This window comes from Nycticebus coucang, chromosome 6, assembly GCF_027406575.1.
Source record: "Nycticebus coucang isolate mNycCou1 chromosome 6, mNycCou1.pri, whole genome shotgun sequence".
NCBI classification, from domain to species: domain Eukaryota; kingdom Metazoa; phylum Chordata; class Mammalia; order Primates; family Lorisidae; genus Nycticebus; species Nycticebus coucang.
The window spans coordinates 2465945-2478575 of record NC_069785.1 but is presented as its reverse complement, the minus strand read 5'-3'; the positions used below and the strand labels follow the sequence as shown (position 1 = coordinate 2478575).

The window sequence follows — 12631 nt, the reverse complement described above, 5'->3', positions numbered from 1 at the left end:
TTATCATTGTTGTTTTAGCTGGCCAGGGCTGGGTTTGAACCTACCAGCCTCAGTGTATGTGGCTGATGCCCTACCCACCAAGCTATGGGCACTGCTGCAGAACTCCATTTCTAAAAAATACAAATAAAATAAGCCTCTTCCTTAAATATCTGTAAGAAATTTTTTTCAAAGAATTTAAATAGTCATCTCTGCCATAAAAAGGATTTATAAAAAACTGGGAGCTTTTGTATATTAAAATAGCCTGGAATGTATAAAATTTGTACTAAAATAATTAATTCCTGGATACAGTTCAAATAAGTCCAAAACTAATGCTACAACAGTTTCACCAGAAATAACTGGAATATATTTTTATTATTTATGGATTTGTTTTATAGTTGTAATGTTAAATATTTTCCAGTATGATTTCATAGCCTATGCTTTCCAAGAACTCATAATATATTTTCCCAAATCATGCTTTCTAAATCAAAGTTTCAAACTAGTAAAACAAATTTTTATTTTTTACTACCTCCTCTTACGTGCTATTTCTACAGTTCACTAATAACGGTTAGAGTGCCCTGTTCCCCTCGGTTCTTCAAAAGTCTTTTGTTCCTTATCCCTTACTCCTGTGCCTACTAAGGCACCTCACGTGTTCCCCATGCTGTATGCGAGTGACATGTTCACACAGCCATCTGCCTCTGGAAGACAGGGGCTCCCAAGCACAGCATGGCACAGGCAGGCCTTTTACACTATGGGCACAGCTTGTGCTCACTTGCTCTTAAAAGCAGAGCTCTAGCCAGGCGCTGTGGCGGGTGCCTGTAGTCCCAGCTACTCGGGAGGCTGAAGCAAAAGAATTGCCTAAGCCCAAGAGCTGGAGGTTGCTGTGAGCTGTGACATCACAGCACTCTACCGAGGGTAACAAAGTGAGACTCTATCTCAAAAGAAAGAAAAGCAGAGCTCTTACGAGCAAAATAAAGGATGGGCTTTGACACTATTTGGGGACACTTTTTGAATTACTACTACCCTTCAGCTCATGAATAAGTTCAGTAGGAAGAAGGAAGGGGAGGGTGCAGAATGACAGGGTTGTTAAGTCTGAACATTTATTTTCAAAAGCTATGAACTCCCATATAACTTATCCAAAAGTCACTAAACATTACTTCAAGGTTTTACATTCCATTCTATGGTCCTTAATACCCATATTTCCTAATTTTAGCAAAATTCATTTCTCCTACTTGCTATTATTCAAAGCTAATTTCATTATAGTCATGACAGATTTGAAAGCTTTCTAGATAAATTAAGCTGGTATTTACCTCCATGGCAACCACTTTCCCAAAGCATCACCTAAAATAAAAGGCGAGAAAGCACATGACTGCTATGATTCTAGCAATACTTTAGCTTAAAAAAAAAAACAACCTAGGGTGGTGCCTGTGGCTCAGTGAGTAGGGTGCCGGCCCCATATACTGAGGGTACTGAGTTCAAACCTGGCCCCAGCCAAACTGCAACAATTAAAAACAAAACAAACAAAAAAAAAACCTAAAGCGGCAGCACAAGTATCATGTTTTACTAATTCTAGATGTACTTTTTGTTTATATTTTAACATTTAAAATAAAAATATATCTCACAATTGGGCTCGGCACCCATAGCTCAGCGGTTAGGGCGCCAGCCACATACACTGGGGCTGGCGGGTTTGAACCTGTCTCAAGCATTGTAAACAACAACTGCAATAAAAAAAATAGGCATTGTGGTGGGTGCCTGTAGTCCCAGCTACTTGGAAGGGACTGAGACAAGAGAACTGTTAAGCCCAACAGTTTGAGGTTGCTGTCAGTTGTGATGCCACAGCACTCTACCAAGGGAGACGTATGAGACTCTGTCTCAAAAAAAGAAATATACATATATATATACATATATATATATATATATACACACATAGATGGTGGTGCCCGTAGCTCAGTGGGTAGGGTGCCAGCCACATACACTGAGGCTAGCTGGTTCGAATCCAGCCCAGGCCGGCTAACAATGACAACTGCAACAAAAAAAATAGCTGGGCATTGTGGCGGGTTCCTGTAGTCCCAGCTACTTGGGAGGCTGAGACAAGAGAATCGCTTAAGCCCAAGAGTTTGAGGTTGCTGTGAGCTGTGACGCCATGACACTCTACTGAGGGCGACATAGTGAGACTGTCTCAAAAAAAAAAAAAAAATATATATATCACAATTGATGGCATGTCACAATTTAATGGGTAGTGTTATTTTTTAATGGTATGTATAAAGCAGATGAAACTGAATAGGATTAAGAGACCTAAAGTAAAAAAAGAAATTAGTCAAATTTATCCTTCCTAAATGATTAATATACTGAAAATAAAAGATGTGGTTAGCCATAGTTAGGAAAACAAAGATTTGTACAACGTGCTGTAACAAATCCAGCATGCGATGACAAGATGCTCTGTTTATGCCTTTCCTCAAACTGCTTCTCTGTCGGGAAAATCACACTAACAAATCCTGGTGGCCCCTGCCTCACTGACACCACTATCCATCCATGCTGACCCAAACTCAGACAGGCCTCCTCCCCTTCCCTCCTGTAACAGACTGTGGCTATTTGTAGCATAACTTTTTTACATTAAATTATCAATAGTTTTCTTGACTACCTCCTCTACTCAAACAGTACCTGAGACTCACAAGAAAGGTTGTGACCAATTACCTGGTCCTAAAATCATCTAAGTATATCTCAACTAGTACATTTTTTTTTTTTTTTTTTTTTGGAGACAGAGTCTCACTCTGTCACCCTGGGTAGAATGGCGTGGCATCATAGCTCATACAACCTCAAACTCTTAGGCTTGAGCAATCTCTTGCCTCAACCACCTTAGCAGCTGGGACTACAGGCATTAGCTACTGTGCCTGACTTGTTTTTTTCTATTTTTGGCAGAGACAAGGTCTGTCTCTTGCTCAGGCTGGTCTTGAACTCCTGAGCTCAGGTGATCCACCCACCTCAGCCTCTCAAGAGTTCTAGGATTATAGGCGTGAGCCACCCCGCCCAACCTTTCTTTTTCTTAATTCAAAAAAATTTAAGGCCCAGGAGCAATGGTTCACACTTATAATCCTAGCACTTTGGGAGGCTGAGGCAAATGGATTGCTTGAGCTCAGGAGTTGGAGACCACCCTGAGCAAGAGCAAGAGTAAGACCCTGTTTCCGAAGGAAAAAAAAAATATTAAAAAACCTAGAGACAGGGCGGCGCCTGTGGCTCAGTGAGTAGGGCGCCGGCCCCATGTGCCGAGGGTGGCGGGTTCAAACCCAGCCCCCGCCAAACTGCAACAAAAAAAAAAAATAGCCGGATGTTGTGGCGGGCGCCTGTAGTCCCAGCTGCTCGGGAGGCTGAGGCAAGAGAATCGCGTAAGCCCAAGAGTTAGAGGTTGCTGTGAACCATGTGACACCATGGAACTCTACCCAAGGGTGGTACCGTGAGACTCTGTCTCTACAAAAAAAAAACAAAAAACCTAGAGACAGACCACAAGACCACCAAGGGCAAGATGTGTGTTCTCTAACTCAGTGCCTGGGCCATGCTGGATACACAGTGGTGCTCAAGAAATGAAGGAAGGAGGCAGGCAGGTGGACTATTAGCCATAATGACTAACAGAAATTTATCTTATTCTTGCTTTCAGAAACATTTGAGCTACGTAAAGAAAATCAGTTGGAATCAAATAATCACTAATTTAAGTGATCCTGAGACCTTTTAAAATTTTTTACAAACTTGGTATTTAAATGATTTTCTTGATCCAAGGAAATCATAGCAAAACACTGATTAAGGATGTATAAGCCATGGGCGGCGCCTATGGCTCAGTCGGTAAGGCGCCGGCCCCATATACCGAGGGCTGCGGGTTCAAACCCGATCCCGGCTGAACTGCAACCAAAAAATAGCCGGGCATTGTGGCGGGCGCCTGTAGTCCCAGCTACTCGGGAGGCTGAGGCAAGAGAATCGCTTAAGCCCAGGAGTTGGAGGTTGCTGTGAGCTGTGTGATGCCATGGCACTCTACCGAGGGCCATAAAGTGAGACTCTGTCTCTACATAAAAAAATTAAAAAAAAAAAAAAAAAAGGATGTATAAGCCATTAAAAAATAGGAACTATCCTATAATCAAAAAAACAAAACAATAACAAGTCCTGACAAGGATTCCATGTATACAAAATGTCCATAACAGTCAAATCCGTAGAGATGGAAATGTTAGTGGTTGCCTGGATGTAGGGATGGGAATGGGGAGTGACTGCAAACAGGCACAAAATTCCCTATTTTGTGAGGGAATAGAAGGGAGGACAGAAATGTTCTAAAATTAGATTGTGGTGATGGCAGCATTGCTCTATAAATTTACTAAAGAGCACTGAATTGCTCACTTAAAACAGGTAAATCTTATAACATTTAAATTATACCTCAGTGAAGCTGTTTTTTAAAAGATCTGTAAAACTTCTAGAAAAGGAAATAACTCTATTTAATGTGGTACAACTAACTCTGGAATAAGAAATTTAAGTTCTATCCTTAACTATGCCACTGATTTTACCTCAACTGGCTGCTCCCTATTAATCTCTGGGTCTTGGTGCCTCAAAAGGAGCTCAGTAGGTAATATGAATGACATTTTTTTGTTTTTTCTTTTGAGACAGTCTCACTTTATTGCCCTGGGTAGAGTACTGTGGCAGCATAGCTCACAGCAACCTCAAACTTTTGGGATCAAGCCATCCTCTTGTCTCAGTTTCCTGAGTAGCTAGAACTACAGGCTCCTGCCACAACTCCTGGCTATTTTTAGAGATGGGGGTCTCATTCTTTTTTTTTTGCAGTTTTTTTTTTTGGCTGGGGCCGGGTTTAAACCCACAACCTCTGGTATGTGGGGCCAGCGCCCTACTCCTTGAGCCACAGGCGCCGCCCTGGGGTCTCATTCTTGCTCAGGCTAGTCTTAAACTCCTAAGCTCAAGCAATCCACCTGCCTCTGCCTCCCAGAGTGCTGGGGTAACAGTCATGAGCCATCGCACTCACAAATGACATTTTTTAGGACACTGGCTCTCAGATCCCCCAGCTGACTTATACCATCTACTTTCCAGTAGGAAAGAAACTCAGACGTAACAAAAAATAGTTGAAGAGAAGTAAGATAATAAAAGTGTACCAAATTTGAGAAACATGTAATAACTCTTGTTAGGTAAATACTTTCATAAAATCCACACAAAGGACTTGCTGGGGTAGGGATGGAGGACACTAGGAAGACTCCTTTAGCTTCTCAGTGTGCTACACACCCCAATGGGAGAATCAAAGCTAAGTCCCTTCTGGGCCTGACATGCTGCAACTCTGTTCATCAACTGAAAATCCCAGAAATGTTAGAGCTGGCCAGGCACGATGGCTCATGCCTTTAATCCTAGCACTCTGGGAGGTGGAGGCGGGTGGAACACTTGAGCTAAAGACCAGCCCAAGCAAGAAGCTAGTGACTTGTCTCCACTGCTACTACCCTAGCTCAAGCCACCAACTCTCAGATGGGATGTCTGCAGAGAAACTAATTAGTCTGTTTCCATTTTTGCCTTTCAGATATACATGTTTCGTTTCAGCAACCCCTAGCCAAATGTAGTAGTGTGCATGTACCTACGGTCCCAGCTACTTGGAAGGATGCAGTAGAAGGATTAATCCAACCAGGGCAACATAGCAAGACCCCTTATCTAAAAAACAAACAAACAAAAAAACTCTTTGGTGGTTTTCTCTTTCTCTAAGAATAAATTTCAAAGCCCGACAGCTATCTATAAGCCCTAGCCAGGAGTCCTCAAACTTTTTAAACAGGGGGCCAGTTCACTGTCCCTCAGACCATTGCAGGGCCGGACTATAGTTAAAAAAAGAAACTATGAACAAATTCCTATGCGCACTGCACATATCTTATTTTGAAGTAAAAAAAACAAAACGGGAACAAATACAATCACACCACCTCATGTGGTCCGCGGGCCGTAGTTTGAGGACCCCTGACACCGTCTCATCTTACTCCTTACTGCACTCCTCAGGCCCCTGTTCCAGGCACAATGGCCTTTTCACTCCTCCTCCAACAGAGCAAGCCAATTCCTGCTTCAGGGACTTATGCACTTGTTATCCCTGCCTAGAACACCCCACTTGACTGCTAACATGACTGTATTGCCCTCTTCTTTCAGACCTCTGCTCAAATGGCAACTATCAGGGACGCTTTCCCTAAGCAAGCTATCTAAAATAGCACTGTTCTATCACTGTCTTCCCTCCTATTCTGTTTCTGTTTAACACCCACTCACCACCATCTGATCTATGTTACACACTTACTTGCTTATCCTCTGTCTGTTACCACTAGAACGTAAGTTCCCTGAGAATAGTTTTTGTTAGTTCACTGCATTATCAGTAACATCTGAAATTCCCAGCAAATAGGAGACACTCAAAATTATATGTACTACTCCCCCAATTATACACAAAATGTCTTTTTATAGTGGGTTTTTTTGAGTCATGATGGGTAGGTGCTTGCCTGTCTTTTCATTTTCAAGCTGTCTAGAGAGAAAGACAGCCAACACTTTATTACCCCTCTAATCACTGAGGAAGTCCACATCAGAGAGAAGAAAAATAATTTTTTTTTTTTTTTGAGACAGACTCTCACTATGTCGCTCTCAATAGAGTGCTGTGGCGTCACAGCTCACAGCAACCTCAAACTCTTGGGCTTACCAATTCTCTTGTCTCAGCCTTCCAAGTAGCTGGGACTACAGGAGCCCACCACAACCCCTGGCTATTTTTTGGTTGCAGTTGCATTGTTGTTTAGCAGGCCTGGCCTGGGCTGAAATTGACCTGCCAGCCTCAGTGTATGTGGCCAGCGCTCTACTCACTGAGCTATGGGCACCACCTAGAAAAATAATCTTGAAGAATTGTTAGTGTGAAAATCAGGACCCTTGATCATGCATAATTTAGCAACAGATGTCTTTACTAAAATCTTCCCTGTTTCCATATGGTATCACTACAGTGTAAGGGGGTAAGGCCCACCCCGACCTAGGGTGCAAATTTTGAGGAAAAAGAATTACAAAGAAAATAAATGTATACTTTAGTTAGATCATATAAAGTTAGATCATATAAAGTTCAAACACAATTCAAACTGGAATTTGTATCATTTTGGAAAAGGTATAGAATTGATCTTAGAAGAGCGATGAAAAATTTTTTTCTAAAAAAAAATGAGAAGTTTAAGACTGTAGAGATACATTAATTAATATTCGAGTAGACAGATACATGTAAATATTTGAGTAGCATCTACTCAAAGTTATTAAATAGCCATTGGATTTGATTCTCAATAACCAGATCAACTTGGTTTAGCTTAAATCACTGTTTTACCTGCTTTAATAATTTAACATTTTTAAAAGATAAATTCTATTGGCCATTTTGACTGAGTGACCCTAGTGACAGAAGCCAAAGCAGCAGCACAGGTTGTCCCCATTTTCCCCTCTCCCTTCCCTTCTCTAGTTGATTTCTCACGTCCACAGTCCTGGTCCCACCACGTCTCAGCAACAAGAAGAAGAAGAGAGCCATGTAGAGGAAACTGTTGAGGAGAAGCAGGACATACAGGAGAAAAAAGAGGTGTTCTCCCTAAAGAGCTGAAGAGGCAAAGCTAAAGGCCAAACATCCAAGCCCAGGACAAAAGCCTAGAGGGTCGAACTTGCTCATGAAGAGACTCCAGAAAGGGCAAAAATACTTGACTCGGGAGACTACAACATGGCCAATGCCAAGATGAAGAATAAGCAGCTGCCAAGTGCAGGACCAGACAAGAACCTCATGACTGGTGCCCACATCCTCACCCCACAGGATCTGCCCCAGAGAAAGTCCTCGCTCATCACCAGCAAGCTCATGGGGTAACCTTGCCTCCCCCCACTTCCTTATCCACTAGACTTTCATGTATCATAGGCAGGGAGGGAACGAGCACCTAGTCAGACCTTCTCAACTTGTCAGCCAGAAGGGGTAGTGATTTTTCTGGGGATTGCTGAGAAGGTAATGCAGATTGAAAAGGGGCTCTGAATTCATTTCTTCGGCTAAATTTAGACTTCTGCACCCTTACTGTAGTCCAGGGAGGGGCCCAGAATAGGAAAGACTAGGATTGGATAAATTAGCTACAAACTCATTTTCTTGTGTGAGAAACTAGAGAGATGTGATTTCTCCCAAATGTCCCCAAATTGGTTAGGGAATAATTTGGCAAGTTTAACATGCGCAGGCTAACCTGACATAGTGGGGAAAAGCAGACCGAATGAGACACATTTTCTGTGCTAAGTGTTTTGTCCCTGGGCTGCTATTGCTTCAGGTTTCCATTATGGCAGGTTTGGAGAATCCTCAAAAAGAAAGCTTCTCTAAAATTACAATGCCCACTTAACTTTCTTTACTTAGTATTTCTTACAGTTTGCCCTGGCTCTCAAATGATGTAAGGATTGATAAAAATTATTCATAGAAAATGAGCACCTTCTCTCTTTTAGCATGTTGCTTTTGAAAGTTTCATGGGATGGTGGAAAGAGCACTAGTTTAGGAATCAAGGCATTTGGTTCAAGTTCCACTCAGTCTCAGCAGAACTGATATATAAGCTTGGTCAAGTCATTTAGCCTCTCAATTTCTATGTACTGACCTGTAAATAGAGTTAAATATATACATACATACATATATATATATATATATATAATTGATTCTGATTCTAAGATCCTAGAAAATAAATAAATAAATTCTATCATATAAAAATCCTTCTCAGCTGTTTGAATTGGCAGAATCTGGTTATGCATTATTCCTGGGAATATAAAACATATACCTCAACTTCACTTTATTTACTTAGACCCTTCGGTATTTTCAGTATTTAAAAGCACATGCATTTGTGGGCGGTGCCTGTGCTCAGTGGGTAGGGCACCAGCCCCATATACCGAGGGTGGCGGGGTTTGAACCTGGTCTCGGCCAAACTGCAACGAAAAATAGCTGAGCGTTGTGGCAGGCGCCTGTAGTCCTAGCTACTTGAGAGGCCAAGGTAAGAGAACTGCCTAGGCTCAGGATTTGGAGGTTGTTATGAGCTGTGACACCATGGCACTCTGCCGAGGGCGATAAAGTGAGACTCTAATGTCTCTAAAACAAACAAACAAATGTGTCTCATTCCGTCTGCTTTTCTCCACCATGTCAAGCTAGCCTGCGCATGTTAAACTTGCCAAATTATTCCCAAGGCTCAGCCTAACCTATTTTGGGATATTTGGGAGAAATCACATCTCTCTAGTTTCTCATACAAGAAATGAATTCAGAATGCATTTTGAGAGAACCTATAGAAGTGCTAAATTCATCCAATCTGAGCAAGAGTGAGACCCCATCTCTACTAAAAATAGAAAAATTAGGCAGGTCTTGTGGCAGGCACCTGTAGTCCCAGCAACTTGGGAGGCTAAAGCATGAGTATTATTACTTGAGCCCTGGAGCAGGGGCTTGCTGTGATGCCACAGCACTCTAGCCTGGGTTAACAGATTGGGACTCTGTCTCAAAAAAAAAAAGAGAGAAGAAAAGAAAAAGAAAGAAAGAAACACAAAACTCATGAAGCTTTTCATAATGCCTAGAAGTGTCTATAGGAAATGGAGGTGATAAAGCTGCCCAAATTTAATCTTGCTACTGAAACTTAAAGAATGCTCTAGAATATATAAAAAGGCTGTATCAACAAGACACCACCATCCATGAATGTCGGGAATCACTGCCTGAAATGATGGCTGCTTTCCTGATATTGTGAATATGAATTTTTTTTCTTTTGTAGTTTTTGGCCGGGGGGTGGGTTTGAACCCCCCACCTCCAATATATGGGGCCAGTGCCCTGCTCCTTTAGCCACAGGCACCACCTATGAATATGAATATTAATGAAGTAGAACAATCACTGAATTTCAAAACACAGGCTATGACCTACTATTGGGCTGTAAAATCAATTAGTGCCTCACGACCAATTTTGTTTTTTAATTAAACAGAACAGAACAATATAAAATGGTATTAGAGAATGGCATAAGCCAAAGTCAGGAAGAAAATATTTCTAAAATATATATTTGATAAAGGATTTATATCCTAAATATACTAAGAACTCTTTTTTTCTTTAATTATTAAATCATAGCTGTGTACATTAATGCGATCATGGGGCACAATACACTGGTTTTATAGACCATTTGACACATTTTCATCACACTGGTTAACATAGATACTAAGAACTCTTAAAACTCAATAATAAGGCTCGGCACCTGTGGCTAACATGCCAGCCACATACACATGAGCTGGCAGGTTCTAATCCAGCCCGGGCCTGCCAAACAACAACGACAACTACAACCAAAAATAGCTAGGTGTTGTGGCAAATGCCTATAGTCCCAGCTATTTGGGAGGCAGAGGCAAGAGAATCCCTTAAGCCCAAGAGATTGAGGTTGCTGTGAGCTGTGATGCCATGGCACTCTACCGAGGGCGACAAAGTGAGACTATCTCAAAAAAATAAATAAAAGACAAAAAACATAGTCATCACCAAAGAAAACCCATCCCCACCACCATTTGTCAGTGCAGATTCTTAGGTCCCGGGTATGCACTCCACACATCTCTGATTGTCAGGCCATCTTTCCCAGATAGGTACCACTCTTCATTTACAGATTAGGGAAAAAAGGGTCAGAGAATTTAACAACTTGTCCAAGGTCATTGAGCTAATAAATACTACACCCAGGATTTAACCCTTGTCTGAACCCAAAGCTTATGCTCAGAACCACTACTCTAAACTACTTCAAAATAAAAAAGGCAGCAAAAGGGTGGTGCCCGTAGCTCAGTGGTTTGGGTGCCAGCCAATACACCAAGGCTGGTGGGTTTGAACCCAGCCTGGGCCTGCAAAAACAACAATGACAACGGCAGCAACAACAACAAAATAGTCAGATGTGGCAAACGCCTGTAGTCCCAGCTACTTGGGAGGCTGATGCAAGAGAATTGCTTAAGCCCAAGAGTCTGAGGTTGCTGTGAGCCGTGACACCACGGCACTCTACCCAGGGCAACAGCTTGAGACTGTCTCAAAATAAAATAAAATAAGCAGCAAGTTTTAATATATACCTCTCTAATTATAATATACTGTCTCATGTATATTATATAACTTTTTCCAATTACCAAGTTTTATCCGGTGTTAATATTTAAAACTACAAAGCAGGGCAAGGTGGCTCACACACATAATCCTAGCACTCTGGGAGGCCAAGGTGGATGGGTTGCCTGAGCTCAGGAATTGGAGACCAGCCTGAGCAAGAGTGAGATCCCCCCACTCCCCTCTCTACTAAAAATAGAAAAAGTAGCTGGGCATCATGGTGGGAGCCTTTAGTCCCAGCTACTAGAGAGGCCGAGGCAAGAGGATCACTTAAGCCCAAGAGTCTCAGGTTGCCATCAGCTGTGACGCCAGAGCAGTCTATCAGAGGTGACAAAGTAAGACTTTATCTCAAAAAAAAAAATCTATAAAATGACAAGGGAGAACTTTTTCTTCTAAGCATTGTACAGGATTGCTCTATTCTGTTGAGAATGAAAAACTCTTTCACCGGGCGGCGCCTGTGGCTCAGTTGGTGGGGCGCCGGCCCCATATACCGAGGGTGGTGGGTTCAAACCCGGCCCCGGCCAAACTGCAACCAAAAAATGGCCAGGCGTTGTGGCGGGCGCCTGTAGTCCCAGCTACTCGGGAGGCTGAGGCAAGAGAATCGCTTAGGCCCAGGAGTTGGAGGTTGCTGTAAGGCCACGGCACTCTACCGAGGACCATAAAGTGAGACTCTGTCTCCACAAAAAAAAAAAAGAAAAACTCTTTGACCTTTTACTAATCATTATACAGGGGAATCTGAACAAAGAATCATGGCATTTTCTTCCTAATTAATCAACTATAAAGATTATTTGACCATAAATGATCTAAGCAATTTTTCTTGACCTTCCAAAAATTTAAATTAGGTATACCAACAATTCTAAGAATAACAGCTCCTGGGCGGTGCCTGTGGCTCAAAGGAGTAGGGCGCTGGCCCCATATGCCAGAGGTGGTGGGTTCAAACCCAGCCCCAGCCAAAAAAAAAAAAACTGCAAAAAAACCCAAACAAACAAACAAAAAAGAATAACAGTTCCTCTTTCTACATAATGCATTGCAAAATTTAAGAAAATATTTTCCTATTTTTTAAAATATGCCTATCCACTACTAGTTATATACCCAAAAGAATTAAAAACATGTTTACACAAAACATATACACAAATGTTTATAGAAACATCATTTGTAATAGCCAAAAAGTGGGAACAACCCAAATTGACGAACAACTATATCCATGCAAGGAAATATTACTTGACCATAAAAAAGAACAAAGCAAAAGCTAGGTGGATGAACTCTGGAAATATTACGCCAAATGAAAGGTGACCTTTTATATGATTCCATCTGTATAAAATGTCTATGGATTTGTCTTTCTAGGCAAATGCACAGAAACAGTAAGTGATTGCCAGTTGTTGGAGGGAAAGAGAGAGAGGGAGTGAATGAAAGTGGTTACAGGGTTTATTTCTGGGGTGATGAAAATATTCTAAAATTAGTGGTGGTAATTCTAAAACTCTGTGAATACATTAAAAACCACTGAATTGGAAACTCTGAAAGGGTGAATTTTATGGTTTATGAATTATGTACCAACAGGCTGTT

The 12631-nt window shown here is 41.7% G+C and overlaps 1 protein-coding gene and 1 pseudogene across 2 annotated transcripts in view; one reads left to right on the top strand and one right to left on the bottom strand.

The window, feature by feature from the left end:
• The window catches only part of PPP1R13B (protein phosphatase 1 regulatory subunit 13B), a 98760-nt gene that overhangs the window by 56903 nt on the left and 29226 nt on the right, over positions 1-12631 (bottom strand). The window lies entirely within an intron of this gene.
• Positions 6107-7837, top strand: LOC128587627 (alpha-endosulfine-like; annotated as a pseudogene).